The following is a 7,401-nucleotide window of genomic DNA, read 5'->3' on the forward strand; positions in this document are numbered from 1 at the left end:
AACATATGCTCTTTGAACATATTTATATTAGAGAAAATAAAGCACCCAAACATTGTGAAGAAACTGACAAACAACCGTCAGAAACTTCCAGCCTTCACACTTGCCCTGCCGGGCTGACGACCGCCCGACCGGGTCATTCTGAACGATGCAACCAAGAACCTTCTCGCGCCCGGCCGGGCTGTGGTGGCCCTGCCGGGCGGCGAAGCCACGAAATCTAGAATGAAGACTCGCGCCCTGTAGGGCGATAAAACAGAGAACTGGACAGCAAGGCTTCCAATTTCTTCTTCTCTCTCGCACCCGATAGGGCGACAACTGCTTGGTTGTGCGGCGGAGCAGCGTCCTACAACCACCCTCGCGCTCGGTCGGGCGAGCACCACCCTGACCGGGCCGCAGATCGGGCAACAAATGCGCGACATTCTTGGCTTCTCTAAATCAAGATGTGTTTTTCTCTTCACCGAGATTCTTTTTCCTTTCTACCAAGATTATTTGCTCTAATAATCTTGATTAATTAATTCACAACACCATAACCTACGTAAATTAATCAAATAACATGAATTTAGCCCACTATACTCTAAATTTATTCAACAGCTAATCAAGCTATATTAAACAGTAGTACAAAATTAGTTCTTGGAACTAAGAGAGGAGGAGGAGGAAAAAGAGATTGTTATATACACCCGGGTGCACGGTTGATAAGTGGTTTATTTGACCACTTATTGTGTAAATTTAAACCCGATTTTGCGATCATTTCCCCTCTTTCTAACCCAATTTTGAATGAAAATGTTTTGTCTCGGCTTTCCCCCTCTTGGTTTGTGTTTGTCTATGTTTTGCAGGTCTATGGACTCAATTAGGCAGGCTTTCGGTGCATGAATCGTGTTTAAGACAAGAGGATTGAGGATTGGAGAGGGCGCTCCAGGGGAGCGGGCGTGCACCTCTCATGGAGCGGGCGCTCCTCGACTCTAGCTACGTTCTGCCCAAGTTCAGGTGCTGTTAGGAGCGGGCGTGCTCCTCACCAGGAGCGGGCGCTACTCCCTTTGAAGATTGAATCTGCCCATGCTGTTGGAACAGGGGAGCGGGCGTGCATCATGTGAGGAGCGGGCGCTCCTCCCTGACACTTTCAAATCTGATCCTTCATTGAAGCATTCTGGAGAGGGATTGCAGCCGAAAGGAGCGGGCGCTCCTCGCTTAGGAGCGGGCGCTCCTCATTGTGGAGCGGGCGCTCCTCGCTGGGAATCCGTTTTCTTTTGACGGATTTCCCTATGTGTTTCGGGGAGTATAAATACTTCCCCTTTAGCTCATTTAGAGAGGGGGTACAGTAGCCTAGTTTTCAGAAACCTCTCTTAGTTTGAAACATTCCTTGGGATTAATTTAGCTTAGTTTTCATCAAATCAAATCATTGTATTAGTGAAATTCAAGAATTATTCTCAAAGTTTGGCAATTTGTATTCAACATTTGAAGCTTCAATTAGTAATTTCTCCAACCTTTTTCCACTTAATTTCAAATTTTATTTGGTATTTGCATGTTATTTAAATCTTCTTAGTTCTTGGTAATTTGTTATTGGATGATAGTTATTTCAATTGTTAACCACTTTTCCCCAATTATTGAAGTATTTAGAACCCTAATTCTTGATTGCATGTTGATAAACATGAGCTGTGAGTAGTCTTCTTGCTAGGGGTTGGGTGAAGCTCGACCTTTTGGGTTAACTATGCAAATGTGGGAGAAGCATTGATGTTTGTATTGCAATTAAATTGATTATATGAGATTGCTTGTTAGTTCCTCATGATAGGTTTAGCTACCCTTGACTTAGGAGCTTGATAGTATGATATGCCTAATTTGACATGGAAGTGTAAATTGAGTACGTCATTACTTATTGTAATTTGATTATGTATCATCTATTGCTAAACTAATGAGGAATCTAAGTTTAGTAGTGTGAGTTGTTTTCTAATTGCATGAGGTTGATTTTACATATAGTCCTTGCTATATCTTGTCTATTCTACTCCCCGTTTGCCTATTTTCCTTGGTTGAGTGGATCTCATTCCCTAGTATCTTTAATTCATTGATTTAGAACCATAGTTTGTTTGTCTTCTTGACGAACCCCAATTCACCAATTGACTTCGAATTAGCTTAAGTGTAAAGATCTTTGGCAACCATATCCCATTCCTTGTGGACCGAACTCTTACTTGTCATTATGCTTGGTTTGTAAGGTGTTTGTTAATAAATGTGTTTGATTGAGTGTGGAATGTACGACCGTTCTAACGCCCATCAACGGTACACTCATGAGCATTTTGTTCTCAATTTGATGATTGTTTTTCATTCAATCATCAGTAAAAGCAAAAACTAATTTTTAGGTTAGTTGGATGCACGGTACACATGGATGTTTTTAAAATATTTTAAGGAGGGGAAGGGGGCAAGTGACTTAGTTACAAGTATTTATACTAAGGTTGCTAATTGACTTGAACTGTTGATTGGCAATTTGAGCTCGATGTGGTAAAACTTTGAAAAGAAGTGCCTCTCGCAAGAATGAAAGTAAATCTTTTATTTAAGGTAGGTATGATAATGAGTCGTCGGACCTGTGTGAATAGCTCAAATTTCACAATTTCACTCGGTCAAAGCTTGGCTCGTTTAGGTTTGAGCTCGGCTTGACCGATATATGATTGGTAAATGGTTTCCAAATATGATCTCTAAATTGTATCTATAAGGCTCTATTTTTTTTTATTGAACTAGATTGAAATGAACTAAACTATATTCCCTCCGTCTCATAATACAATGCCTATTTAGATTTTTACGCAAGAATGAAGAAAGTTGTAAAGTAGTTGAGAATAATTGAAGAGATTGAGAGATAAAGTATTGAAAATTGATGTTAAAAGTACAACAAATAAAAGAAAAAAGAATGACAACTCATCAAAAAGAGAGTAATCATGTTAAAAATTACAACTTTTAAATAAAAAGAGGCATTGTTTTTAGGGTCCAAGAATGAAAGGTATGTAAGTGACCAAAGTTGGCTTGCTTTGACCGATGCACGCAACTAAGAAAAAAATTTGACGTCATTAAACACACGTATATTATATAATTATTGCACAAATACACACCAAGTAGTGGCCGGGGTACATGATGATTTATGAAGCAAATTATTCCAAGCAACAATTATAGCGTACATATTAATTGGTACTACAAAACAAACACGTTTACATAACGGATGACTTATGACATAAAAGCCTTAAGCACAAAATATACTTTACTTTAAGACATGTATGTATTACAAATCAACTGTAGTATACTTCTTAATGTCATGGTGATGATCATCGATGTCTTTGGCAGCATTAAGCATGTGATCAAGCAAAGCAGTTGGTTCAGGGGCACCGGGATGGAGTTTCTCGTACTCGAGTGTCCACCTCACTATGCTCGTTTCGCTACAAGAGGCTTCCCACCTATCATGATAACCGAAACGAGGAACATAAGTGTGTTAGCACATTAATTGGTTTAATGCCTCTCTATCTCACTTTTTTCGTGTATTATAAGTGTGTCACTTATTTTTATTGATTAATATATTTAACGTAATAAATTATCGTTTTTTCTTCTTTATACAGAGTATAAGGAGTTGAAATATATTTTAATACATGTAAGACCGTATGACTATATAAGTATAAATTAAGATATAAGAATTTAATACAAATATAATTTACAAACTGCGTGCAAGGGCCAAACTTTTTTGAAATTGGTATAAACAATGGTCACTTGATAATTTGATATGTATTCTTTCTTTCACATACTCCGTATATAAATATAAAGTATAAAATACCCTCAAAACAAAAAAAATAAAAATTAGTGTGTGTGTAAAGTACTCAATATTATCCACCATTTAATAATGAAGAACTCAATATTATCCACCATTTAATAATGAAGAAATTTAAGAAGGGAAGGAAAGGGAAGGAATATGTCATTGTCGTTCATACACCCTCCGTAACACAATACTTGTAACATTTGGTATTATTTGTAAGAGGTAAAATATTCAATTGTTAACATTGTAAGTATTGTGATACAGAGGGAGTGTATCTTTTGGGTATTAATGATAATTTCATAGTACGTAAATAACTTAGTTAATTAAGAGTATAACGATAAGTAGTCAATTTAATTTAGTACTTATACCTGTTATGTACTTCCAAAGGATGATAGAGCCAGGCTTACCAAATTCACCCTCAACCACATCACAACTTTCAACGAAATGAGGAGCAGCATGAGAAATATGTTGAGGTCTACTCTCATATACTTCATGGTACACATCTCCTGCACCTGCTCTTATCTCTCTACCTCGCCCTCTAGCTTACGCGTAAGACTCATCTTTTTTAATTGAATTCTTACTTGACTATGATTTGTAATTTATACTAACAACTTTATAAATTCACATACTAATTAGTATACCATGCTTGATCTTTGTATAGGGATGTTGAGGATGAAATTAGGATTATGTGATGGTTAATCAATGGTTACAAAGATAAAGTCCATATTACTTTCAATATGGACCTTTAAATTTTAATGATTGATCTTGTCTATGTACTTAACAATAAAGCCCCCAACAATGAAAAGAATCAAAAATTTTCTTCCCAAAAAAAAAAAATTAAAATAAAAAAAAAAGATAATGTTTTTTTAGATACTTCTGAATTTTTTTTTTCCATGACTCCTTGAATTGGATTTTTATTATTATTATTATTATTATTATTATTATTATTATTATATTATTATTATTATTATTATTATTATTATTTTTAGATAACCACAAGGACAGGTGATAAAAATCGATCCTAACATCTCGTGAAACCGGGAGAAAAACTCTAACTACTTGAGTTATATCCCTCACTCTTCCCTTGAACTGGAATTATCCTCTTTGTATTATGTCTAAGTTCATTGGCTGAATCACTGGCAAGCCACTTCATGTAATCAATATATAAACTCGTTATAGTAAATTCGATTTTTTTTTTTGGGAGTATATATATAGAGCTTCACATGGCATGCCATATAAAAATTAAATTGAAAATCTATGTCTTGTTCAATAAAAATTCGTATTTGTATTATATTATGCTAAGAAAACTAATAGAGTTTTGTTTATAATATTATGCTAAGAAAACTAATAGTGTTTTGTTTTTAACTAACTTTTAATTAAACATGTTTCGTGATCATTATAGGAAAATAAAGTATAGCTTATTAGCTTTTTCTTGTTTTTAAATTCAAAATACCATAATTTTTAGGAAAATACACTTTAATAATTTAATAATCTCAATTACTGGTAATTTGCTTCTAATAATCTCAAATGAGATTTATTTTTTAATAATCCCAACTATGCTATGCATTTGCCTCCAATGGTCCCAACCGGTCAACACCAAGTTAAAGACCTGTTATAACAGGTTATTATGACACGTACCAACATGTGATTGGTCTATGGTTTTTTTAAAACTAAAAAAAATGAAAAATCATAAATAAAAAAATAAAAAAATCCCAGCCACCCTCTCCTCACCGGAAACCTTAACCCCATTTCCTAATCTCGCTGGAAACCGTCCGGCGGCCACCCTCCCATAGCCATCGAAAATGGCCGGCCGACCCTCTACCGACCATCATACCCACCCCTGAACCTCATGAATTTGTTCTTTGCTCTATTTTTGGGCTGCTTTGGTAGCCGAAATTTTCGTTGTGTTGGTGTAAATTAGTGTTGTGGTTGAGATGCGGCGGCTGAGGTATTTGGTGGTTGGTGTGGTGCAGGCTACTGGGCGTTGGCGCTATTGTTGTTGTTGTTTGCGAGTGGTAGCAAGGATTGTTGTAGAGTTGCGGTGGCGCCTTGAGGCTGGAGTTGCGGTGGGTTGGGTTGTTGGTTTTTAGGGTTGGGGTGGGCTGCGTAGGTGGTTTCGGGGGTCGGGGTGGGTCAGATAGGGCGGTAGAAGACCGGTTGGCCGATTTTGGTGGTTAAGTTGGGTGGTCGGCTGGTTTCCGACGAGTTTAGGGGAGGGGTTAGGGTTTGGCGGTGGAGGTAAGGTGGCTGGGGATTTTTTTTAATTTTAGACCAATCAAGTGCTGACACGTGGCTATTAAAACCCCAAAAAAAAAAATCTTTTAGCAGGATACTGGTCATTGGGACCATTAGAACTGAGGCAAACGCATATCATAGTTAGGATTATTAAAAAAATAAACCTTAATTAGTTGGGATTATTATAAGTAAATCGCCCATAGTTGGGATTATTAAAGTGTATTTTTCCTAATTTTTATACCAACGAAATTAATTTGAAATATGACCTAGAATAAAATCCATATGTTAATACCTACACAATTATTTTATTGTTCATATGTAAAAGAAATTTGGTACATATTTAAGAAAATATAAGCATAAATATAGTCATGTGTGTCTTCTTCGATTTGTCTTAATAAGTGCATCATTAATATTCAACTGTTATAATTTTGACCATGCAATTCGATTTGTATTAATAATGCAAAATGTGCATTGATAAGCATATGTACAATGAATTGAGTGCACAAATCAAAGTGGATTGGATGGAGTCTGTGTTGTGCCTAAATTTTCATCACAGGTTCACTTGTTCACAGGTTGTTAGGCTGCAGGTTGTAGGTTATCACGAAGTCATCAATCTGGTTCTAAGTAACTAAAAGAAGTCAAACGAAGACTTTTTCAAGGAATATTTCAAGAGTATCCCAAATTGAATAAGTCAAAAGGGAGTGCCAAAAGAATCGGAACCATGAGCCCCGGCTTGCCGTTGATGAAGACTAATTCAAACTATAATGGATAAGTGCAAAAGGAGGATGGCAAGGAAATCGGAACTACTCGAGCCAACTAACTCAGGATTCCACGGAATTAGGAAGGAAGCCCTTGAAGCCTTTTAAAGATGATTCTTTTATTATAAATAGGAATATAATCATTGTACAGAGGCATCACAATTATTCAAGCCTTAACATTCATAGCAATTACTAGCAACAATTAGTATCGTTACAAATTTGTTCTTAACCTAAAGTGTACTTGTATGATCTATCTACCTAGTGGATTGGTGGACTTATATCCTCCCGCAGTTTTTACCCTTATTCCTGGGGTATTCTACATCATCATTTTGTGTCTCTTCTTTCCTTTCCCCTTAACTCATTTTCTGCATATCATTCATCTTCATTCCTGGAACCTGCATTGTCATTTGCATCCTCATTAATCTAGATGTCGTCCAATTGAGCCTGGTCTTATCTAGCAATAAGATTTTTAACCTAAACAGTCTGAAGAATTGATATTTCACGAAAGAATAATCTATCACATGATTCCAATCCTATTGAATTTCAATTTCATGTTACATTTCAAAATATTTCTACACTTTTATTTTTATATACTACACAATTCTTTTCAGGAACTCAATCCAAATTAGTTTT

The sequence above is a fragment of the Chenopodium quinoa genome, unplaced genomic scaffold (genome assembly GCF_001683475.1).
Source record: "Chenopodium quinoa cultivar QQ74 unplaced genomic scaffold, ASM168347v1, whole genome shotgun sequence".
In the NCBI taxonomy this organism is placed as follows: domain Eukaryota; kingdom Viridiplantae; phylum Streptophyta; class Magnoliopsida; order Caryophyllales; family Amaranthaceae; genus Chenopodium; species Chenopodium quinoa.